This window comes from Prionailurus viverrinus, chromosome C1, assembly GCF_022837055.1.
Source record: "Prionailurus viverrinus isolate Anna chromosome C1, UM_Priviv_1.0, whole genome shotgun sequence".
In the NCBI taxonomy this organism is placed as follows: domain Eukaryota; kingdom Metazoa; phylum Chordata; class Mammalia; order Carnivora; family Felidae; genus Prionailurus; species Prionailurus viverrinus.
This window is the reverse complement of record NC_062568.1, coordinates 178,101,489-178,127,100: the sequence shown is the minus strand read 5'-3', so window position 1 is coordinate 178,127,100 and position 25,612 is coordinate 178,101,489. Positions and strand designations below refer to the sequence as shown.

Here is a 25,612-nt window from a genome sequence, read left to right as displayed (position 1 = left end):
CTCACAAACTGCGAAATCATGACCCGAGCTGAAGTCGGTCGCTTAACCAACTAAGTCACGCAGGTGCTCCTTATTTTTACTTTTTTAATTTTTTTATTAAAAACATTTTTTTAATGTTTATTTTTGAGAGAGAAAGAGACAGTGCGAGTGGGGAGGGGAAGAGAGAGAGAGAGAGAGAGAGAAGGAGACACAGAATCTGAAGCAGGCTGTAGGCTCTGAGCACAGAGCCCAACACAGGGCTTGAACCCACGAACTGTGAGATCATGACCTGAGCTGAGGTCGGAGGCTTAACCTACTGAGCCACCCTGGCGGCCCATTTACTTTTTTTTAAGTTTATTTATCTGAGAGAGACAGAGTGAGAATGGGGGAGGGGCAGAGAGGGAGGGAGAGAATCCCAAGCAGGTTCTGTGCATGGTCAGCGCAGAGCCCAGTATAGGGCTTGAACTCATGAAACCATGAGATCATGACCTGAGCTGAGTTCAAGAGTCAGTTGCTTAACTGACCGAGCCACATGGGCACCCCCCAAACATTTTAAATAATAACTCAAATTAAGACCGGAAACACTAAACTCTTATTTCCCAAAATCTGGCAAAACACCATTGGGACTTGTAAATAGAAACCTTATGTATAAAGAGGGCATTGACAAATCTCTAAGAGGAGCTTCCCATAAATTATACAATGTTTAGGATATTTATGTTAATTTTACCTGTCCAAATTTAAACTAGGGAGGGCTGAGCGTCTTTTCTGATTTGAGAACTTTTCTCATGAAACTTATCGAAAGTAAAAAAACAAATCTAATTATTTCTAGTACATTTGAAAGGACACCTTGTGATTTTTCCAGGGATGCTATGGGATGTCTCTAAGATAGCTTTAGTTAGTAAAAATATACTGAAAGTTTTATTGTTTTCTATATTTAGGATCTGATTTTGGGAAGGCAAACCTTCAAGGAGTTGTCAGTGAAAATGCTTAAGATAGGAGTGTTGGTGCTTGAGAAATAATACCCAGGTATTTTACCAGGGTGACAATAAAACATTTTAAAATGAGCATTGAAGGTAACCAATTTTAAATAACCACAACTTTTTCATGAGGAGCCTTTGTTTGTTTTCTTAAGTAATTAAGGACATAATTAGTCAGTATAAAGCAAAATTATTCTAATAAGACACAGAATAATTGCTATCTGGGCATATTACACAGAAAAAAAAAAAGAATAGCTTTTAATATTGTAGGTAAAAGCGATAAACTGTAAACCAGGGAAATTGGCCCATCAATACTGAACAAACTTAGCTAAGATTTTAACCAGTTCATAGCTTTTCAGACTTGTGGCATGGTATTATAAACCATGACAAATAAAATTATCTTGCTAAGTTTTGTTCATTATTTTCCTTTATATTCTGTAACATATTTACAATTTATTTGAGGACAGTTCTTAGGGGGTCATCAAGGTCAAATGGTCAAATTTAATTAAAAATTTTTTTTAAATTTAATTTATTTAAATTCACATCCAAATTAGTTAGCATCTAGTGCAACAATGATTTCAGGAGTAGATTTCTTAGTGCCTCTTACCCATTTAGCCCATCCCCCCTCCCACACCCTCTCCAGTAACCCTCTGTTTGTTCTCCATATTTATGAGCCTTTTTTTTTTTAACGTTTATTTATTTTTGAGAGGGAGAGACAGAGTGCGAGTGGGAGAGGACAGAGAGACAGACAGACAGAATCCAAAGCAGGCTTCAGGCTCTGAGCTGTCAGCATGGAGTTGATGCGGGGCTTGAACTCACAAACCGCGAGATCACGACTTGAGCCAAAGTCAGATGCTCAACCGACTGAGCCACCCAGGTGCCCCAATGAGTCTCTTCTGTTTTGTCCCCCTTCCTGTTTTTATATTATTTTTGTTTCTCTTCCCTTATGTTCATCTGTTTTATCTCTTTTTTTAATTTTATTTTTTTATTTTTAAAAATTTATATCCAAATTAGCATATAGTGCAACAATGATTTCAGGAGTAGATTCCTTAGTGCCCCTTACCCATTTAACCCCTCCTGTAACCCTCAGTTTGTTCTCCATATTTACGAGTCTCTTCTGTTTTGTACCCCTCCCTGTTTTTATATTATTTTTGTTTCCCTTCCCTTATGTTCATCTATTTTGTCTCTTCATCTCTTCATGTCCTCATATGAGTGAAGTCATACGATTTTTGTCTTTCTGTAATTTCACTTAGCATAATACCCTCCAGTTCCATCCATGTAATTGCAAATGGCAAGATTTCATTCTTTTTGACTGCCGAGTAAATACTCCATTGTGTATATATACCACATCTTCTTTACCCATTCATTCATCGATGGACATTTGGGCTCTTTCCATGCTTTGGCTATTGTTGATAGTGCTGCTATAAGCATGGGGGTGCATGTGTCCCTTTGAAACAGCACACCTGTATCCCTTGGATAAACACCTAAGTAGTGCAGTTGCTGGGTTGTAAGGTAGTTCTATTTTTAGTTTTTTCCCTACTGTTTTCCAGAGTGGCTGTACCAACTTGCATTCCTAAAATGATACTAACATGCAGTGCATTTATCATTGCTATCTTAAAATGAATCAATAAGTAAACATTTAAAAATGTCTCAGACCGTCCAGCCAATCATAGTCAACCCATAAAATCAAGAGCTAATAATAATGTTTTGAGGTGCTAAGTTTTGAGATTATTTAAGTATGTTAAAGATGTTTGTGTCCTCCCAAAATTCAGATGTTGAAGCCTATCCCCCAATCTTCTGGTATTTGGAGGTGGGGCCTTTGGGAAGTAATTAGACTACCACAACAATCAATATGTAGAATATTTTTATTACCCAAAACATACCTTGCATGGTTTTGCAGTCAATTCTTCTTCCACCCTTGGCTCCAGGCAACCACTGATCTGCTTTTTGGGGCTATAGATTAGTTTTGCCTATGGCAGAATTTCGTATGTGAAAATCATACAGTATTGACTCTTTTGTATTAGGCTTCCTCATGTTCCTCAAGTACTCCTGTTCATTTTATTTATTTTTTTAAAGATTTTTTAAAGGTTTGTTTATTTTTGAAAGAGAAAGATTGGGAGTTGGGGAGGGGCAGAGAAAGAGGGAGACACAGAATCTGAAGCAGGCTCGAGGCTCTGAGCTGTCAGCATACTGCCCAACGTGGGGCTAGTACTCTTGTTCCTTTTAATGATTAGTATTTTCTTGTGTAAATATACCACTATTTGTTTGGTAGATATTTGGGTTGTTTCCAGTTTTTGGATATTATGAACAAAGCTGCTATGATCATTCATGTACAAGTCTTTTTATGGACATATGTTTTCATTTTTTTGAGGTATATAACTGCGAGTGGTCCAGCCATTAAAATAGTACCCTAATCATTGCTACCAGCAATGGGAGTAGCTTAGCCATAAACAAACCTAACACAAAACCTGATTATATAGAGGAAAATTAAACTTATAAAAGTAGAGAGTCAGCAAAGTTCAGATTGCCACTTAAAATTTACCTTTAGAAGTTAAGAAAAGATATGTGTGGGCAGCCCACATGAGGTACACTTCTCATCTGTGGCTCTGTGAGGTGAATCCATTGGGCATTTTGGTGGAGGACTTGCAGTACTGTTTAACAGGTAATTTTCCAAAAAAGAAAATCATGGCTCTTATCTAGATATAAAATGAAAACATTTAAAGATTAAAAAAAAAGCCTCATCATTAATGAGGGAATCAGATGTTATAACCAGTTATCAATTTTTTCCATTATCAATATTTATGATTGAAAGTTGGCAAAATATCAAGGATCATAATTTCATTAATATTATTCCCATATTGATACTCATCTGTTTGAGCAATAAAGTAAAGGCAAGCAATTCATAAATTGTTAAAATGCCTATACTTTTCCTTGGCTTTATTTCAGCAAAATCACTATGTTGTAATTAAGATTGTTTAAAATAAATGGTATTATCTTTATGTCAATTATATCTCAATAAAACTAGGAAAAAATGTTAAATAATTCATCAATATTTTATATTACATATTGAAATTGTATTTTGAATATACTATATTACATTAAATGAGATATATTAAAATTTTAAAAATTGTGTTATCAAGATAACAAAAATTGTTGTTATCTTGTTACTTTGATCAAAGTAACAAAGATTGTTATCTTTGGCACTTTGAAGAAGTGCCAAATTAACTTTCTTGAGACATTTTATTTCTTAACATTATTAAAAAATAAGTTCTATTTAGGGGGTGTTTATTCTGCTGCAGATGAACCATGAATTTTGCACATCAAACTTTGTGATGGAGTTTCATAAATAATTGTCATCATGGAAGATATTGCACAATGTTGTAATATCACCTTATAAATTACTGTCACTTTTATTGCAATTTCACCATTTCTTAAAAGCAACGTCTAGGGCCTTATAACATTTGTTAAGTTCTTCTTTAATCTTTTCAGTGCTGGGATATTATAAACAAAACCAACAATAGCAGTATGTTCATACTAAATCTTAATATGTTGCTGGTTCCAAAGTAGTCTATAGAGATCAGTTTAAGATTATTTGGCAGTGACTCTTCTTTATAGTCATGTATGGTGAACATAATCTAAGGTGGCCCCCATGGTTTCCTTCTCCTCTGGGTGTTGACACATTTGTGTGTTGCTCCTCCCTTTGAATGTGGACACTACCTTTGACTTGTTTCTAACAGAACAACAGAACATAGTACAGGTGATGAGATATCACTTCTTTGACTATTTTATGGTATGTAAGACTCTGTAGTTAGTAGGCTCACCATAGAGACTGTACTTGTTTGATGAAGTAGGCAGCTATGTTGTAAAAGCCCATGTGGCAAGGAACTGCGGTAGCTTCAAGGAGGTGAGGTGGCTTTCAGTTGATATCCAGCAAGCAGCTAGGGCCCTCAGTTTTACAACCACAAGGAAATGAATTCAGCCAATTACAATACTGGGCTTAGAAGTGGACTCTTCCCCAGCCTAGCCTCCCTTACGAAAATACAACCTAGGCAACACTGTGAATGTCTCACTTTGTGAGACCCTAAGCAGAGGACCTAGCTAAGCTGTGCTTAAATTTTTGATTCACAAAAACTGAAATTAATGAAAGTTTGTTTAAAGTGGCTATATTTGTGATAATATGTTATTCGATAGAAAATGAATACATGATACAGATGTACTTATTACATTTTCTTGCTTTAATTTCTGTATATTGCAATGTCAGTTTCATTACATCTGGTATGTGGAAATTCTTTTGACTAAATTATTTTTAATCTTTTAAAAGGTGAAAGAGCCAAACTGTGAAACAGATTTCTTTCGTTTTTGTCTCCCCATCAAATGGTAAATGTTAAGTGTTTATGTTTCTAAAAACCATTACATAATTCTCCAAAAATGGTTGTATCATTTTATACTCCCTCTAGTGATATTGAGAGTTCTAGTTGGCCCACATCCATACTAACACTTGTTATGGTCAGACTTTAAATTTTAGTCATTCTAGTGGGTGGGTAGTGGTATCTCACTGTAGTTTTAACTTGTATTTGCCAGATGAAAAATGATGTTGACCGTGTTTCTCATGTACAAATTGGCTATTTGTATATCTTCTTTTGTGAAATGTGTGCTCTAGTCATTTGCTCACTTAAAATGAATTGTGTAGTTTATTATTATTACTAAGAGATGTTTATACATTCCAGATATAGATCTTTTGTCAGATACATTGTGACTGTATTCCTCCGGTCTATGGCTTGCCTTTTTCCTTTGAAAAATATTTGCAACGGTAACTTTCAAAGAGCAAAAGGTCAACCTCCCTGGTGGTCTAGTGGTTAGGATTCGGCGCTCTCAAAGAGCAAAAGGTCTTAATTTTTATATTGTTTAGCTTGTGAATTTTTATTTTTTGTGAGTTCAATTTGTGAGTATTCATCCTATGTACATCCAAGAAATCCTTGCCTGTCCTGAGATCATGAAGATTTTCTCCAGTGTTTTCTTCTAGAAGTTCTGTAATTTTAGCTTTTACATTTGGGTCTTAGTCCCTTTTGAATTATTTTTTACTTTAAAAATTGTGATAAAATACATATAACATTTAATTATACACAATCTCAAGTATACAATTTAATGGCATTAAGTTTATTCACAATGTTGTGCAACTATCACCATTATATTTCTAAACTTTTTCGTCACCCCAAGTATAAACTCTGTAGCCTTTAAGAAATAAGGCTTTCCCAGCCTCTGGTAGCTCTATTGTACTTTCTGTCTCTATGCATTCACCTATTACAGATACTTCATGTGAGTAGAATCACACAATATTTGGCCTTTTGTCTGGCTTATATCACTTAACATAATTCATTTTGTCCATATCTTAAGTCAATTTTGGTAAGATATTTTTTGAGTTTTTCTTTTTTAATTTTTAATGTTTATTTATTTTTGAGAGAGACAGAGTGTGAGCAGGGGAGGGGCAGAGAGACAGAGGGAGACACAGCATCCAAAGCAGGCTCCAGGCTCTGAGCTGTCAGCACAGAACCCGATGCCGGGCTCGAACCCACAGACCGTGAGATCACAACCTGAGCTGAAGTCGGACGCTTAACCGACTGAGCCACCAAGGTGCCCCTTGAGGTTTTTAATTTATGTTATTGGCATAAGTTGTTCCTGGTATTCTCATTCTTTTATTGTCTGTTGAAGTGTTGCGATAGCCCATCTTTTATTCCTAAGAATGGTAATTTGTGTTTTCTCTCCTTTGCTTCTTGATTTGTCTTACTAGGAATTTTTTTTTTTTTTTAGAGTAAACTCTACATCCAATGTGGGGCTTGAACTCACGACCCCAAAATCAAGAGTCACAGGCTCTAAACTGACTGAGCCAGCTGGGTGCCTCTGTCTTCCTAGGATTTTTATTAATTTTATTAATATTTTCAAAGAACCCACTTTTGGCTTTGTTAATTTTTTCTATTTTTTCTTTTCTGTCATTGATTTCCTTTTAGAAGCATGTCCTAAACCATTGAGGCTGCCTCTAGACCTCAGGACAGGGCTCTTCTGTTCCTGCCCCGCCTTTTTTTTTTAATTGAGATGTAGTTGACAGACAGTGTTTTAGTCATTGATTTCTGCCTTTACTTGTATGTATTCTTATATTTTGATTTTTAAATTTTAATTGGCTTTTCTTTTTTCAGTTTTTAATCTAGAGGCATAAATTAGTGTAAGTATTTTATTTTTTATTTTTTTTTATTTAAAAAAAATTTTTTTAACGTTTATTTATTTTTGAGACAGAGAGAGACAGAGCATGAACGGGGGAGGGTCAGAGAGAGAGGGAGACACAGAATCTGAAACAGGCCCCAGGCTCTGAGCTGTCAGCACAGAGCCCGACACGGGGCTCGAACTCACAGACTGCGAGATCATGACCTGAGCCAAAGTCGGACGCTTAACCGACTGAGCCACCCAGGCGCCCCTAGTGTAAGCATTTTAATGTAAGCATTTAAAGCTATAATTTCCTTCTAAGTGCTCCTTTAACTGCATACTATAAAGTTTGATATGTTGTGTATTCATTTTAAATTAATCTAAATTATTTTCTAATTTCCTTTGTCATTTCACCTTTGATCAATAGCATATTTAGAAGTGTGGTTTAATTTCCAGATGTTGGGGAATTACGTAAAAATTGTAATTGATTTTGAATTCTGTTGTGTTCAGATAACATACTTTATAGGATTTCAGTCTTTTGAAATTTCTTGAGATTTCTTTTATGGTCTAGCCTGTGGTCTTTCTTGATGTATGTTCAATGTGTGATTGATTAGCTACCCTGCATTCTAACTGGTGCCTTCTCAGCCTGGTGGAACTACTATATTTTGCTTGAACTGTAGCTGTCTGTACCTCTGTAAGAAAAGTGTTCCCAAGCAGAGGGCTGGGACAACTGGGATGTTTCCCCTTTTTCTGGGTTTGCATTTTTGTGTTGCCTTTTCCCAGTGCCTGAAAACTACTGCTTCGTATGCTTTGTCTAGTTTTATGGGGCTTTGTAGCAGAATAGCTAGTTTTGTTCTCCTTCATACAGTTTGTCTAGTTTTATAGGGCTTTGTAGCAGACTAGCTACTTTTGTTTCCATAACTCTCATAGTTGCAGGTGAAAGTTTGACAGTCTTAATGCCTAAAATTGAGAGTTTTTTCTTAGTTCTCTCATAAGTGAGAACCTGTATTTTGTTTCAAGTTAATGAAAGTGTCATTTGTACTTTGTCATTTTCCTCCTTAGATAACTTATTACATATAACAAAGTTGTTTAACATGACTTTTGTCCCTGTTATAATTTATAGAACTGAGTTTTATATATATATATATATATATTTTTAAAAGTTAGGTATGATTTTTCTTACTTTTTCCAGTAAAATTAATCATTTCAGTCTTTATTCAGTCTTGCTAGTGACCATTTGTTTCATCATTTTTCAACCAGCTTAAATCTTTAGTCATTTTAGCATCAAATTTCAAAATAATTTACATTAAACCTGTAACTTTTTCTTTATTTTCTGTGATCACTTTGCTGTTAAACCACAGGAGGAAAAAAAAAACACCTTTCTACTTGGCTAAACATTAGATAGATAATATTAAGAACAATTATACATGCATCTATATTGGCATTTACTTCTGTTCTTTGACTATGATGGCTTATTTCCTGTTTATTCAATCTTTTCTTTAGTGCTAATAATTGTATGTGTGCCTTCTGTGTGCAGTGAAGTCTGTTCACTTTCGTTAATTTTGTTTTTTAATTTAAGCAGTACAACTTATTTGTAGATTTTTTATTTCTTAAGTTCTACTTTCCTGCTTTTTCTATCTCTGTCATGATTATATCTTGTACTCATTATTATAATGATCTATAGGATTTAAAAAGAAAATGTAATTGTATTCAGAGAGTATCAAGTTTGAATACATATATTTTATAGTTTTCAAAAATATATTGCAAACTATAAAAATATGGAATGCTTCCTGAACTTGTGTGTCATCCTTGCCCAGGGGCCAGCTAATCTTCTCTGTATCATTCCAGTTTTAGTATATGTGTTGCCAAAGTGAGCACAAGTTTGAGTATATTTTTATAAAAATATAAAGTAAAAAATTGAAAATTTTCATGCTTTTAAAATTATTTTGTTTTTAAGTATTTTAAATTATTTACCCTAAATTTAAGAATGTTGTGATTTCGGGGCACCTGGGTGGCTCAGTCGGTTAAATGTCTGACTTCAGCTCAGGTCATGATCTCACATTTCGTGAGCTTGAGCCCCGCATTGGGCTTTGTGCTGACAGCTTGGAGCCTAGAGCCTGCTTCCGATTCTGTGTGTCTCTCTCTCTCTGCCCTTCCCCTGCTCACACTCTGTCTCTCACTCAAAAATAAATAAACATTAAAAAAATTTAAAAATTTTGTGATTTCTGGATACATCTGAATATGTATTTTTTTTAATGTTTATTTATTTTTGAGAGAGAGAAAGTCAGAGGGAGAGTGAGAGAGAGAATCCCAAGCAGGCTACGTGCCATCAGTGCCTGACATGGGGCTCGAACTCATGAATCATGAGATCATGACCTGAGCCGAAATCAAGAGTTGGACACTTAACTGATGAGCCACCCAGGTGCTCCTAAGTATAGTTTTATAGATAACATTTTAATTTTAGCATTAGCTATACAATTATCAGCATAAAAAATTAGCCTTTGGCCTTACATATGTTATGTCTAGACCTGCACATAAATAAACTTACTGGTGATATGAATTCCTTAATTCTGCAGAATGTTCCTCAGCTGCCATGTGCTCTGGTATGAATACTGAGGTAAATGATAAATATCTTTAGAACCATGAATTGGAACAGAAAGAAATTAAGTAAATAGTTGTTGGGTTGTATTTAGAACCATACTTGGATTAGACAAGAAATCTATTTTATTCACGTTATCTGAGAGGAGGAAGGATTTGACAGGTTAATTAATTTGTCTTTTTGCTTACTTCTAAGGCCCTTTGCTGTTCAGATACTTTATAATCTCAGCAGAATTCTCTCTGAAGTTTGCAGTTTCACAGTCCATAACAGCAATCTGACATGGTTGTCTTCTTAAAAAATACAAAGGAAGAAACATGTGGGCAACTGTTTTCCTGAGGTTTGAACAGTGTAAGTCATGAGAATGGATTTTTAGGGTTCTACTTTGTCAGTACAGAATTGTAAGTCACAAGTGTGATAGAAGCAACCCATTTCTTTAATGAATTTATTTTTGTGTATTTGTTATTTTGCAGAACTGCTAAAGTGAGAAGCCTGTGGCAGAGACCCTTCTTGCCTGGCCTAAGGGTAGTAATGCAGTTGATAAATAGTTGTGTGAACAAATAAGAAAAAGCAGATGTTTAATCTTCCATACCTCACATTGTTGAATGCTATCCAGTCCCAGGGAAATGTTAAGCCCTCCTAGTGCTGACACAGCCACAGGAATATTGGCACAAATGTATTATAATGCCAGTAAGTTTAAAGAAAGTGCTTTGTGTGGGGATGTTAAACTCTGGGAGTAAGAGTGATGCCTTCTTTGGATTAGATGAAGGACATAAAATATGACTCCCATTCTCTAAAAATCAAATATTTTCTAACCTTTAGCATTATTTAAGGAGCTCCATGCTCTGCCTCCTCTCCCAATTTATTATTGCACAGCAGGCTAGAGAGAAGTGTATTTGCTGCTGTTGTCAGAATCGTCTGCTGAAAGGTATTTATAGCACAATGGTTCATTACATTGATTCTAGAGATTACCTCAGTTCACCAACTTGGCTGAAGACAGGAATACTTCTGGCTAGCATACATAGTTCATATGTAGGGTAACTAGGTGCAAATATATTGAAGAAAGGGTACTTTCTGCTTTACCACTGGCATGATTTTAACATCCTCGTGCTTTTTTTTTTTAATAATGAGAATAATAATAGCGCATATATTATAGGACCGTGATGAGGACTACCTGGGTATTATGTGTAGTGTGCTTAGAATAGAGTCTAGTACATAGTAAGTACTTACAAATGTGTAAATGTTCGTTGCTGTTATGCCATCATTATATATTATTGTTCAGGAGCATGGGCTTGGGTATTAGAGATTGGACAATGTTGATTAGAAACTTAAGGCTGGCCTTGACTTAGCCTGAGATGGGGATAGACCATGGTTGGTTTCTTAGTTGTGGGAGTGTGGGCTTTTGTGACTGACCCTGATAATTACTTGTTGAGAGGTTGTAGATTTCAGAGTGTTTCCATTTTCATTAGGACTTATAGAAAACAGGGGATTCTGAAATAGGAGCTGTGAGAGCCAAGTGATGGACTAGTACATGGAAGGAAGAGTGAGTGTCTGTAGCTACTAGGTGGAGGCGAGTTTGCTTGGGTAATTAGAACAATGGCTTTCAAATTTTGTAGACTCTGATCCCCATTTAAAAAAAATTTTTTTTAAATAAACTCTATTTTTGAGAGAGAGAGATTAAAGCAAGGGAGGGGCAGAGAGAGAGAGAGGGAGACACAGAGTCTGAAGCAGGCTTGAGGCTCTGAGCTATGGACACAGAGCCTGAGGCAGGGTTCAAACTAACAAACCATTTGATCATGACCTGAGCCGAAGTCAGATGCTTAACCTACTGAGCCCCCTAGGCGCCCCTACTCTGACCCTTAATAACAAATAGATTTTATATTGCAGCCCATCACATGTGTTTGCCCTTGTATATTTATATGTATTACCAGTAATAGATGTCACAAACATACATATTTCATAAAACAGTTCTGTGTGAAGCACTCTGATATTTTCTATTCTATTTCATTCTGTTTTCCTTTTAAGAAAATGTTGGTCCTATGGCACAAAAACAGACACATAGACCAATGGAATAGAATAGAAACCCCAGAACTAGACCCACAAACGTATGGCCAACTCATCTTTGACAAAGCAGGAAAGAACATCCAATGGAAAAAAGACAGCCTCTTTAACAAATGGTGCTGGGAGAACTGGACAGCAACATGCAGAAGGTTGAAACTAGACCACTTTCTCACACCATTCACAAAAATAAACTCAAAATGGATAAAGGACCTAAATGTGAGACAGGAAACCATCAAAACCTTAGAGGAGAAAGCAGGAAAAGACCTCTCTGACCTCAGCCGTAGCAATCTCTTACTCGACACATCCCCAAAGGCAAGGGAATTAAAAGCAAAAGTGAATTACTGGGACCTTATGAAGATAAAAAGCTTCTGCACAGCAAAGGAAACAACCAACAAAACTAAAAGGCAACCAACGGAATGGGAAAAGATATTCGCAAATGACATATCGGACAAAGGGCTAGTATCCAAAATCTATAAAGAGCTCACCAAACTCCACACCCGAAAAACAAATAACCCAGTGAAGAAATGGGCAGAAAACATGAATAGACACTTCTCTAAAGAAGACATCCGGATGGCCAACAGGCACATGAAAAGATGTTCAGCGTTGCTCCTTATCAGGGAAATACAAATCAAAACCACACTCAGGTATCACCTCACGCCAGTCAGAGTGGCCAAAATGAACAAATCAGGAGACTATAGATGCTGGAGAGGATGTGGAGAAATGGGAACCCTCTTGCACTGTTGGTGGGAATGCAAATTGGTGCAGCCGCTCTGGAAAGCAGTGTGGAGGTTCCTCAGAAAATTAAAAATAGACCTACCCTATGACCCAGCAATAGCACTGCTAGGAATTTATCCAAGGGATACAGGAGTACTGATGCATAGGGCCACTTGTACCCCAATGCTCATAGCAGTACTCTCAACAATAGCCAAATTATGGAAAGAGCCTAAATGTCCATCAACTGATGAATGGATAAAGAAATTGTGGTTTATATACACAATGGAATATTACGTGGCAATGAGAAAAAATGAAATATGGCCTTTTGTAGCAACATGGATGGAACTGGAGAGTGTGATGCTAAGTGAAATAAGCCATACAGAGAAAGACAGATACCATATGGTTTCACTCTTATGTGGATCCTGAGAAACTTAACAGGAACCCATGGGGGAGGGGAAGGAAAAAAAAAAAAAAAAGAGGTTAGAATGGGAGAGAGCCAAAGCATAAGAGACTGTTAAAAACTGAGAGCAAACTGAGGGTTGATGGGGGGTGGGAGGGAGGAGAGGGTGGGTGATGGGTATTGAGGAGGGCACCTTTTAGGATGAGCACTGGGTGTTGTATGGAAACCAGTTTGTCAATAAATTTCATAAAAAAAAAAAGAAAAAAGAAAATGTTGGTCCTGACTTCCTGAAATGATTTTATGAGTTAATAAAGAGTTGTGACCTGCAGTTGAAAAGTATTGGTTGGGGTATGAATTAATCCTTTGAATGTTACCCTAGAAAAACAGTTTGACATACTTTGTCATCTAGGTAAATGAGTTGGCAGGTGCTCTGAAGCAGGGGACCAAGACTTTTGCTTACTCTGGCTCCCTTAGCTGTTGTTGTTTAGCTCTGCTCGATCACTTGGCTTTAACCTGAGCACTTGGCTTTCTTCAGGCCAGGCTGTTTTTGTCAGATGGTTTTTTGTGTGTCTGGGCTGATCTCTACAATGGGAGCTAGCTCCTTGAGGGCAAGACCTATAATAATAGCTAACGGTTCTGTAGCACTTCTGTGCTAGGCACTTTTCTGTTTTACATATGTTAATCTTCACCACAATCTATAGATAGGTACCTTAATTATTTGCATTCTACAGATAGGGAAAACAAAGCATACAAGGTTAAATAGCTTACACTTCTTTAGAGTTCTTCTGTAGCTTACCTTAATGTCTTGTGTAACATCTGCCATGCAAATGATTTTATTAATAGTTACTGGTTGAAATTAAACCAATACTTTCTGGACTTATTTTCTTAGCTTCCTATGGCTTTTCTCACCACAAACTTATTCAGGTGATTAGAGAGTAATAGAAATTGAATTAAAAATGATGTTAAACTTTGTTTACGGAGGGAGTACAGAGTTTATTTAAATCGGTCAAATTCAGAATTTGAATAATGGCTATGCTTTGAGTCCTAACATTAAGACTGTAATACTTCACCTGACCTGTGCTTGGCAATGAATAATGTTGCAGAAATGCCCATGTATTCTTAGCTCCTTAATTTACCAATTTGGGATCTTAATATTCTTTCTTCCAATCCACCGCCCACTGCAACAGCTGTTCTATAGTGGCCCACACCTCCAGAGTTAATGGCATTTCTGTCACAGTGTGAGTTTTCAAGTTGGTATTTACGGTTTTGCCAGAGTCTTCACTGCTACCAGGCCTCAGGGTTGGAGGTTGCAACTGACTTGTGGGGGAGGGAGTTTGGTGCTTGTCACTGGGGAGGAACAAGGTGCTCTCTGACGCTCTGATTTGTTACAGGCGGAGTGTGAATGATGTCAGGCAGATCAGAGGACAGCTGATTCATTTGGGATCTGGGACTCCTCACTGTGCCTCATTGCTGCCTCCTGGGCTCTTAAGTCTTTTGCAGTGGGGGTGGGGTGGGGGGATTCTGAATATTATGTTTTAGAAGAACAGTGCTTTAATTTTTCTCTTAAGTTTGGGAAACCTTTGTAAGTTTCCTTTGGCTTATAGACTGCATACCCCTTGTGTGAGAGAACTTCCTGCCAAGACTCCCGAGTGTGAGAGGGCAAAAGCTTGAGTAGCCAGGAAAATGATGAAACGAAGGAGAGAGAGACTGGGAGCACCATGTCTGCGGATTCAGTAAGGAGGCTGGGGTCTCTGAGTGGAAACTGGCACATGTCAGGAAAAGAACTAATGCCAACTAACACACTTTCATTTGCTTGGATAAAGACTCTGCTTTGGAGATGCCAAGAGGGCTGGCTGGGCTGGCTTCATAAATTCAAGGTCAAAACACTGGTCCCTGGCAGGGGCCTATAGAGCTTCTAGTTCTGAAAATTGAGTTCGATATCATTTTAGGGGTGCTTAGGTATCTGGGGAACTGGGTTAATGATTAAGATCTTTTTTCCTGCCTTGAAAGCAAATGTGTATTTAAATTTACTGTCAAAGCTGCCTATACAAGCTCCATGAATGTGGGAAACAAATGGAAGTGAAAGTATCTTCTCCTTGGACTAGAGAGGGTATTGTATTTCTGCCCCTGGCCTGTCAGCTCAGGACCTCAGATCTGCCCTTGCAGATCCAAGCCCGAGTCCTTTCAGGTGTGACCTAATTTTATTTCTGTGTTGGCCAGTATAGAAATAAAATAGAAATAGAAGAATACTTAGATAAGGATTTCAAAGCTGGGCAATGGAAGAAGGCTTCCATTTCAGGGTAGCTTTTCCAAGAGCTGCTCAGGCTTATTTAATGAAGAAATGCAGAGTGAATTGATCAGCAAGTTAGGGAACCAGGGAATGAAGTGTCCTAGAATCCATTTCATTCATTGATCTGTCTTAAACTGCCTTTGTGTAACTCACAGGGTAGAGGGAATGCACTTCAGATTTTCTTCCCCTGAATGTTAGTGTTTACCTGGAGTTAGTGTGGTATACTTAAATAGACGTACTTCTTCAGTGGGCTTTCTTTGGATCATTGCCTTCTGTGTTAGTGGATGCTCATTGATTGAATTAATGATTCAACAAGACCTTGGAAGACTGGACTTGTTTGAAATATATAATTAGAAGGATTGGCATATGTTTTAAAAATGGTTTATTCTCCTACTTAGACTAAAAGTTAAAGACCATAAAAAAGAAGCTTCATGAACTAAAGTATCATTTAAAGTAAAAAGGACTTGTTAGTAAAACTTTAAATTTTTAAAATTAAGCTTGTAGTTTAAGAAAACATAAGTGGTCAGAATCATGCTCTCCAAATGTTGTTGGTGCACTGCTATTGGTAATCATTAGTGATTTTGAATTTAACTTAGGAAAATTCCCCCTGAGGAGCTAGTAAGTAGTTTCTAAATCACCTTTCCTTTTTCAAACAATCCTTTTTAAACTCTAGCCTCAGTGTATAACCAGTTTGCAGAGTGTTAATTACTAGACAGTAGAGAATGAGATTTGGTTTTCATAGATTTATAATCTTAATTATATATTCATCAACATGACTAAGCTTCATATTATGTGATAAGATTTATAACTCTATAAGCAATATTATTTAGGTTCATAAGAACTCTCTTTTCAAAAATAGTTTTTAAAATATTTTTATTTATTTTTGAGAGAGAGAGAAAGCAGGACAGGGGATCTGAAGTGGGCTCTGTGCTGACAGCAGAGAGCCTGATGCAGGGCTTGAACTCACAAACCCATGAACTGTGAGATCATGATCTGAGCTAAAGTTGGATGCTTAACTGACTGAGCCACCAAGGTGCCCCAATAAGAACTGTCTTATTGTATGTTCTAATTAGCTGTAGCTTGTATACACTAGGGAGTTGAGTTTTGAAATAGTTCCTTAGAAAAGTGAAAATTCTTTTTGAAAGTGAGGAATTAATCCAAAATTAATATTTCTACTTCTTGTAATTTTTATTAATATGTTGAGTTTGTAGAAATTTGTGCACACCGGTAATTTTAAATAATTTTCTGCCTTCTACATTATCATTTTGTATCCTCTTTTTGTGTACTCATCTGAGAAATATGCTGAAGCCAGCTACAGGGATAATTAGTAGTAAATATTTCCTTTGAATATATGTAATTAAAACAAGTAAAATGTCACCATATTCAAATAGCCAGTAGTAACAACATAGGCAACTAACATTTTTAAACAGGTGCCTGTGTGATACCTAAGTTTTTAAAAAATCTTTGAAATGTTGTGGCTAAATATGGTGTTTGTATGGAAAGCCATGCTCCTACTATAGCAAATTAAATGCTGTGCACCTGTCAATTATTTTTCATCATCTGTGACATATCAATCAATGATCAACAAAGTAGAAATCCATATTTACCATCTGTTTTCAGTCTAATGAGGTTATTTACTTAATAGTCTTTGTTAAGACTTAACACATCAAGAGGGCTAGGTTGTTTTTAGGGGAAAAAAGTAAACTAAAATACTAAAATTTAAATAGAAGCAAAATTTATTGTACAGAATTAAATGATATTTAATTTACTCATTAGTCAAGAATTAGCTAAATAAATTGGTGTTATGGTAGAGATAATCAAATTTATGAACTATTAATATTTTACTTTTACGGACATACACATTTCTCTAGGAAGTTTTAGTCATTGAACATAAAATATTACTTCTTGCTAATTGATGATTTGTAGTAAACTTATAATATATTTCCAGAAGCCAATTCTAAATACTTTGAATACCCAAAGCTTAAATTTTTGGTTTTAATTCTGTGGATTAAGTTTTAGTCTCGATGGTCATTCTGTGCCAACACTACACTGAGGTATGATATGTGAGAATGATTTTTGACCACTATTTTTGAGCCTTTTGCCTAAACTAACCCACTTTGAATATATTTCTTTTTGGTTGAGAAATTATCCCTGACCCTTCTTTTTTCTACTGTGGTACCTTGTCAGAATCTCTACTCTTTGCCGAGGATTTGAAGTAAACCAGCACATGTTTTCACCCACATCGGCTCCAGCTCTTTACTTCACTAAAATCCCATTTAGTGCTGATTGTGCTTTGGCTACTTCTCCTCTTGCCTTTTTCCTGAACCCACAAGTTCACAGCAGTCCTGGCAGTCCCTGTTCCAGCCGCCCACTGCAATGGAGGTAAGGAAACCTGCTGTGATGTGAGTGTGGCCTTAGTGATTGCTTTTGGCCAAGTAGGTAAAAACCCAGACCTTTCTCCTTAATGATGGGAAGAAACAGAATAAAAGTCACAGAGAAGAGTAAGAGGAATTTCAGAGATTTCTGCTGTATTCAAAATTCAAGAGAAAGTAATATAGCATATCAGTAGTTAAGACAGTTATGTGCCCATTGTGACTATTGGACAGCCCTCTGACCCCTCCATAGGAGAAGCATAGCATGGCAGAATGCTAGAGCTCTCTAAAGGTTAGCTAGTCCAAATGCCACATTTTATACAACAGGAAAACTTGATTCTGAAGTAGGTTAAGTGATTTGTTCATATTGCTGAAAATAATCTTCTTCTCTTCAGTTCTTTCTGTCTTTTCGTATAATCAGCATTTGAGTAATACTATGTGCTGGACAGTGTTTTAGGCATGAAGAACAAAAGAATGAACACAAAGACGTAAAATACCTGCCCTCCGAGGAGCTTAGATTCTAGTGGAGGGAGACAAATTAATGAATGAATATATAACAGACGGACATATGTGATACGGAGAAAACAGGATGAGGAGAATAGGGAATGTGAGGCATAGGGGTTGACATTTTATATAAGATAGTCAGGGAGGGTCCTCACTCATAAGTTGACATATGAGCAAAGACCTGAAGGACAGTCACAGAGCTAGAATTAGAGATATCTGAAGGAAGAGTGTTTCAGACAGAGGCAACACTAAGTGCCAGAGACCTGATCTAAGAGCTTGCTTCATGTGTTCTTCCACAGAATCCAGTGAGGCTCATGTAGAATGAGTTAAGAGGTAAAAAGTGGGAAATGAAGTCTGAGACATACATGAGAAGCCAAATGGAATAGAGCTTTAAATCCATTACTGGGATTTTTGTTTTTATGTTGAATAACATAAGAAGCTGTTGGAGGGTTTGAAGCAGGAAAATGTTATGATCTGACTTAAATCCAAAGGATCCCTGTGGCTATAGTTAGAAGGGTACCTGGGGTGCCTGGGTGGCTCAGTTGGTTAAGTGCCGGACTCTTGATTTTGGCTCAGGTCATGATCTCACAATTCATGAGTTCAAACCCTGCATCAGGCTCTCCACTGACAGTATGGAGCCTGCTTGAGATTCTCTCTCTTTCTCCCTCTCTATCTGCCCCACCCCTACTCACACTGTGTGTCTCCTCAGTAAGTAAGTAAGTAAGTAAGTAAGTAAGTAAGTAAGTAAGTAAGTAAGGCTACTGTACATTCTAGGTAAAACACAATGGTTGTTTGAACCTACGGTGGTACAGGTGGTAAGAAGTGGTCAGATTTGAGGATATATTTTGGAGTAAAATCTATAGGATTTGTTGATGGATTAGATGCAGAATTTGAGAAAAAGATGAGTGAAGGATGACTGAGAATTTGAGGTTGAGCAGCTAGGAAACTGGAAGAACCATGAACTGAGACTGAGAAACTGTAAGAATAGCTAAGTAGACATTCAGTTAAAGATAGGTGAACTCTGGGTTGAAGATTTATAAGGAATTATCAGGGTATAAGTGAAACAAATGATTAGATTTATGAGATCATCCAATGAGTGTCTATTGATAAGGAAGAAATGTCAAAGGATTGAGCCCTGGGGCCATCTGACTTTGAGAGATTGGGGAGATGAGGAACTAGCAGCAGAGGGACTGATAAGGAGTGGCTTTTTAGAAATGAGAAGAATCAAGAGAGAGGTATATTGGAAACCAGTCGTAATTTTTCAAGAAGGAAAGTGTGTTTGATCAATAGGTATTTGTTAAGCTTTTTGTTAGGAAAAAAAAAAGTATTCTGTTTTTGCATCTAAGATACTTCGTTTGAGTAATATAGTATATTCTGAACCTAAATTGTTTTGCAGCCCCAGGTTTTCTCTTCCCAAAATGACATATTCATAACATTCTTTACTAAATATTCCCATACTGGGGGTGGGAATTGGTATTTCATAGTCCACTGTCACTTCCAGGCCCTTGTCTTTATTACCTTCTTTCCTCTTTTAGGCTTATTTTACTCACTTTTATCTTTTACCCCTGCTCATTGCTGTCATCCATTAACTTAGTTTTGTTCTCTCTATTCACATTCAAAGTCTAGCACAGAATGAGTGCTTAGTGAACACAGCGATGCACATAAATTCTACAAATCCTTACCATGTAGATAAGTCTGTTGAACATCACTGTTATTGAGCAACTGAGAAAATACAAGTTGAAAGAAGAGAAAAATGATTCTAGTAAACAATGTGAGGAACTAAAAATTGAGAGCTACTGGCAGTGAATTTGACCTCTAAAAATAGATGACCCAAAGGGTGCCTGGCTGGCTCAGTCAGTGGAGCGTGTGACTCTTGATCTCAGGGTTGTGGGTTCCAGCGCCATGTTGGATTTAGAGATTATTGAACAATAAAATCTCTTTAAAAAATAATAAAAAGGGGTGACACAAGAGAGAGGGAACTCTCTTGCAGTGGCCATATTGAGTTCTCTTTTATTCCCATGGAGTATAACTATTGTTATGGATTGAGTTGTGTCCCCCTAAAATTCATTCGTTGAAGTTAAAACCCCTAGTACCTGTAATGTGAGTGTATTTGGAGATACGGTCTTTACAGGTTAAATGAGGTCATTGGGGTGGGTCCTAAAACAAGTGGTGCCCTGTAAAGAGGGATTTAGGACACAGACATAGAGAAGACAGCCATTTACAAGCCAGGGAGTGAGGCCGTAGAAGAAACCCACCCTACCGACACCTTCCAATCTCCAGAATTGTGAGGCAAAAAATGTCTTTTGTTTGAGCCACCTTGTCTATGGTACTTAGTTGTGGTAGCACTAGCAAACTAATATAGCCCTTGAGGCTTTTGGCTGCATTGGCCTAAAGTCCTAGAAAATAGTATCCTTTTGCTTGGTTGTTAGAACAGGCCCTGCTCAGAATCTTAACCTTCCTTATTGACTGCATCTTAGTGATGTGCTTAGGACCTTACAAATTATTGCCCATAATAATTTGAAGAACAATTACGGCACAGTTTTAAAATGATGCCTACTCTAACTGTATACTACCTTTCTGTTTGTTCCTTGATAGGAAAGGATGGATGGGTCAGTTTTAGGCAAGCTTGATGGTGGCTCTTAAATGTCTTAGATGGGTCTGATCAACCTTAAGAGGCATATATAAATATGATCATGATTTGGGTTGAATTAATTAACCTGTAACTTTATTTTAAAGTTTATTTTGAGAGAGAGAGCAAGGGAGGGGCAGAGAGAGGAGAGAGAGAATTCCAAGTAGGCTCTACTCTGTCAGTGTGGAGTCCAATGCAGGGATCGATCTCATGAACTGTGAGATCGTGAACTGAAATCAAGAGTCAGATGCTTAACTGACTGAGCCACCCAGGCGCCCTTACCCTATAACCTTTAGTTATCTTGTACATCTTCCAAGAATATGATTCCAGCCTATTGATTGGCATTCAGACATGGGTATTGCATTGTTGACATAACCTGATTTGAAGGGATGCTAGATATGGTCTATGGTGTAACTGGTGTCCCTGAAGAGAGAAAAGGCAATTGTGTTTTTGGCTATTCCCTGGCCCAGCTAGGCCTCCTGGGGATAAGAATTTGGTGTTGGCAACTTCTTGAAACATAGAATGGTTTATATTTTGATTCAGTTTTAAACTGCCATAGACTTTGTCAGCCCTGTAGTTGGGAGGGTTTGCAGCAAGAACTCCTTATTAGAGTTTATATTGGAAGGGTTCTAGCTCTAGTCCACTCCATACTGTGTAGGAATTCTTTTTTTTTTTAATTTTATTTATTTATTTAATATAATTTATTGTCGGATTGGTTTCCATACAACATCCAGTGCTCATCCCAACAAGTGCCCTCGTCAGTGCCCATCACCCACTTTCCCCTCCCCCTCACCCCCCATCAACACTCAGTTTGTTCTCAGTATTTAAGAGTCTCTTATGGTTTGCCTCCCTCCCTCTCTGTAACTCCCCCCCCCTTTCCCTCTCCCATGGTCTTCTGTTAAGTTTCTCAAGATCCACATATGAGTGAAAACATATGGTATCTGTCTTTCTCTGACTGACTTACTTCACTTAGCATAATATCTTCCAGTTCCATCCATGTTACTGCAAATACCCAGATTTCATTCTTTCTCATTGCCAAGTAGTATTCCATTGTACGTATAAACCACATCTTCATCCATTCGTCTGTTGATGGACATTTAGGCCCTTTCCATAATTTGGCTATTGTTGAAAGTGCTGCTGTAAACATTGGGGTACATGTGCCCCTATGCATCAGCACTCCTATATCCTTGGGTAAATTCCTAGCTGTGCTATTGCTGGGTCATAGGGTAAGGAATTCTTTTTTATACAGTGTCTAGTAAAAAGCTATTCAGCCTTCACTTAAACATCTTCCGCAAATTCACTACTGAAGTTTGCAGCTGGTACTAATTCAGCCCTCTGACCCCTCCTGTGTCACATGTGTGAGAGGCTTTTTGTAGACTTTTACAGCAAAGGACAGGTGTTCTTTTGGACTTCCTCCAAGACTAGGCAGCCTTTGAAACCCCTTTTTGGTAGTGTCAAGATTGTTTCCTGCCAAAGAGAAAGCACTATTTTCATTTTACCAACACCTGCTTTCCTTGTCTGTCTTTTTTTTAAACAACTGCTTTTCAAAGTGACTCTAAAAGAGGAACATCTCTAGAACTTGTTCTTATCCTGGCCCTGTTGTGGTCAAATTACTTCACTTCTTTCTGCCTCAGTTTTCTACATCATTAAAATGGGGATAAAAATAGCCCTTCAGGGGTTGCTGTAAGGATTAGATGAGTCAATACATGTAAAATTGTTGAGAATACTCAGGCTGCTATAACAGTTACTGTGTTGCTGTTTTTGTTGGAAAACTCACATGTTGCTGATCCCCACACTTCATGTTGCTTCTGTTCGTTTTCTCATATTCTTATTTTCCCTTGGATAGCTCTAGGTATCACTTATCATTATGTCCTGCCCACGGAAGCTTTGTTACTGGCAGCTGGGTGCTCTTCTGCCCTCACATGCGGTTTCACTATTTGCTACTAAAAATTGGCCAGTTGGGGTGCAGCAGGATGTGGACTAAAATGAGAAAAACTCTTTTTGGGCTATTTTTGACAGTGAGGAAAATTCATTAAACTAGGTTTAAAGTGTTTCATTTTCCCTCTCCTCATAGGTAAGGGAAAGAACAGCTTGAGAGTATCATCAGGAAATAGGATTCTCTTATTAAGAAAGGGAAAGTGCTTTTTTAGTTTGTTTGTTTGTTTGTTTGTTTAAATGTTTATTTTGAGCGAGAGAGCCACGCGTGCAGATGCACACATGCGAGCAGGGGAAGAGCAGAGAGAGTGAGGGAGAGAGAATCCCAAGCAGACTCCACATTCAGCATAGAGCCTGACATGGGCTCTATCCCACCACTGAGAGATCACAACCTGAGCCGATATCAAGAGTTGGACGCTTAACTGATGGAGTCACAGCCCGTGTTCTTTTGCTTTTTAAATAGAAAGGTAAAATAAGGAAGAATACTAGCTGTGACTTAACCTCAGGAAACTTTGTATAGCAGAGAATTTTTCATAGATCCTGGCTACAGGTAACTCTGAATAAACATATAGTTCTATTTGGCAAGATGCCACAGGCTTGTTCTTGGATTGTTCAACTTCAAGAAGCTGAAGGTTTCTAAATGGCATTTCTGTTTCTGGAAGTAGGAAAATTTTATTCACTAAAAAACTCTTTTTTAAATGTTGTATTATAGAAACTCTCAGAAACATTACAAAATACAAAGAGTAGTCTCCTATCTTGAGTGTCTACTTATCAGCTCATGGTCAGTATATTATCTCTTCTGCATCTCTGCCTATTCCCCCCAACCTGATTATTTTAAAGCAAATCCCAGACTGTATCATTTTATCTGTAAATATTTGTTCTTATAGACTTTTCCTACATTCTGAATTTTGCTCATTGCATCCCTGAGTGGTTATTTAACATAGTTCTTATGACCTCCGTGTTTCTGATAAACTGGTGGCTTGATCTGATTCTAGTTTGATTTGGGGGGCCAGAGAAGAATACTTAGTAGTTGGTTTGCAGTGTACAATTGTCAGGAGGCAGGTTGTGTCAACTCTTTCCCATGTTTTGATAGTATTGGCCATTAATAATTGTCACCTTAGACCCATTATTTTATTAAAAGTTTGCAAAAAAAAAGTTGATATTCCCATTCCCTTTCCATTTATTAGCTACAATACTTACACAAAAGGAATTTCCCCCTTGTTATCTATTTGTTACCCTTACTCTTGAGTCAGTTTAGCTAAATTCTTTCCTGGGCCTTCATCCTGATGCCTCCATGTCACCAGTTTCTTTGTCTTATTTCAAACCTGGTAACTACTCCTTTGTAGTGAAGATTCTATACCCAGAGTAGTGCGACAGAAGATTTTTGTGTGTGTAAAGACCCTCGGAGCTTGCCATTTAAGTAGCTGCTAACTGATTGCTAAACTGAAGAAAACCTTGGCTTCCTCTTTTGGCTCCTAGTAGTCATCCTGGGACACCATTTATGTAGACCCTTGTTACATAGGTGCTCTGAGAGGTGAGAACTGATCCAGATAGCAAGAACCCAACAGCCCAGGCAATTGCAAAGATAAATGTTATTTCTTAGGGTTCTTTAGGAGGGGCTCTTGCAACAGCTTCTCTTTCATGTCCCTGGATGCTATAGGAAGAGAAACCAATGCCAGTCCTGATTGTCATAGGGGCTCGGGTCAATCCCTTCTTTTGTCTTGGTAGATAGGAGGTTTGGAACTGGAGAGTTCTGGACATAAATAATTTTCAATGATTTATCAGATAGAGTTATCAAGCATAGAAGAGTTAATTTTCATGGTTTGCCTTCAGGATAAATTCCTAGAATTGCGGATGCTGAGTCAAAGAATAAATGCATATGTAGTTTTATTAGCTATTGTCCAGTTTCCCAAAATAGTGGTTATATCATTATGTATTTCCACCAGTGGGTATAAGATAATGTCTAGAGTAGTCTCCTCTTATTTGCAGGGGACCCACCAAATGCCTGAAACCGTGGATAGTACCCAGCCATGTATATGCTATGTCTTTTCCTATATGTACATACCAGTGATAAAGTTTAATTTATAAATTTGGCACAGTAAGAAATTAACAGCAATAACTAATAATAGAACAGTTATGACAATGTACTGTGATAAAAGTTATGTGACTGTGGTCTCTCAAATATCTTGTCCTCACTCTTCTTGTGATGATGTGAGATAATAACATGTCTACATGATGAGCTGAAGTGAGGTGAATGATACAGGCACTGTGATGTAGCATTAAGTACTACTGACCTTCTGACATTATGCCTTCCGACTATGGGTAACTGAAACTACCAAGACCGAAACTTCTGATAAGTGGGGACTTCTGTTGTATGTCAATTATACTTCAATTAAAAATAAAAAGAAATTAAAAATTAAAAAGCAGGGGGACTACTGTATTTGCTCACAGCCTTGCCAACTGAATAGATTATCAAGCTTCTGAATTATTTCCAATCTGATGGGTGAGAAATAGTATCTCAAAGTAGCTAACTAAAAAGTCATATTAAATTGTTCCTTAAGGATAAAGAATGTATTTCCCAATCTTATGTGGAGGGAATTAGTTTTCCTGTCCTAGGAAATTAAGGTGGAATCATCCATTATTTCATTCAACTGTATACTAGATACTTTGAGTGGGAGAATAGGCCCAAATCGGCAGTAGGAAAGTTCCCAGCACATGGTGGAGTGAGAGAGAATGCTGTTTATCCAGTAAGCTTTCAGCCTTCAGCCTTATTCATTTCTATTACAGCCATTCTGAGAACATTTCAGGTGATTGCTCTGGAGGTTAGCAGCTATTAAAAAAATAATAATTTCAGGGGCACCTCGGTGGCTCAGTCACTTGAGCATCCAACTCTTGATTTCGGCTCAGGTTATGCATTGTTAGGAAAAACTTTTGTTCTACCCTTTTAGTTCAGTGCCTGG

General features: G+C 37.4%; 1 protein-coding gene and 1 non-coding gene across 6 annotated transcripts in view; one reads left to right on the top strand and one right to left on the bottom strand.

The window, feature by feature from the left end:
• The window catches only part of MAST2 (microtubule associated serine/threonine kinase 2), a 220,881-nt gene that overhangs the window by 108,075 nt on the left and 87,194 nt on the right, over positions 1 to 25,612 (top strand). The gene's annotated exons all lie outside the window — the stretch shown is intronic.
• Positions 8,924 to 9,029, bottom strand: LOC125174162 (U6 spliceosomal RNA). The gene has a single exon (XR_007155293.1). It is a non-coding gene; the product is annotated as a U6 spliceosomal RNA (small nuclear RNA).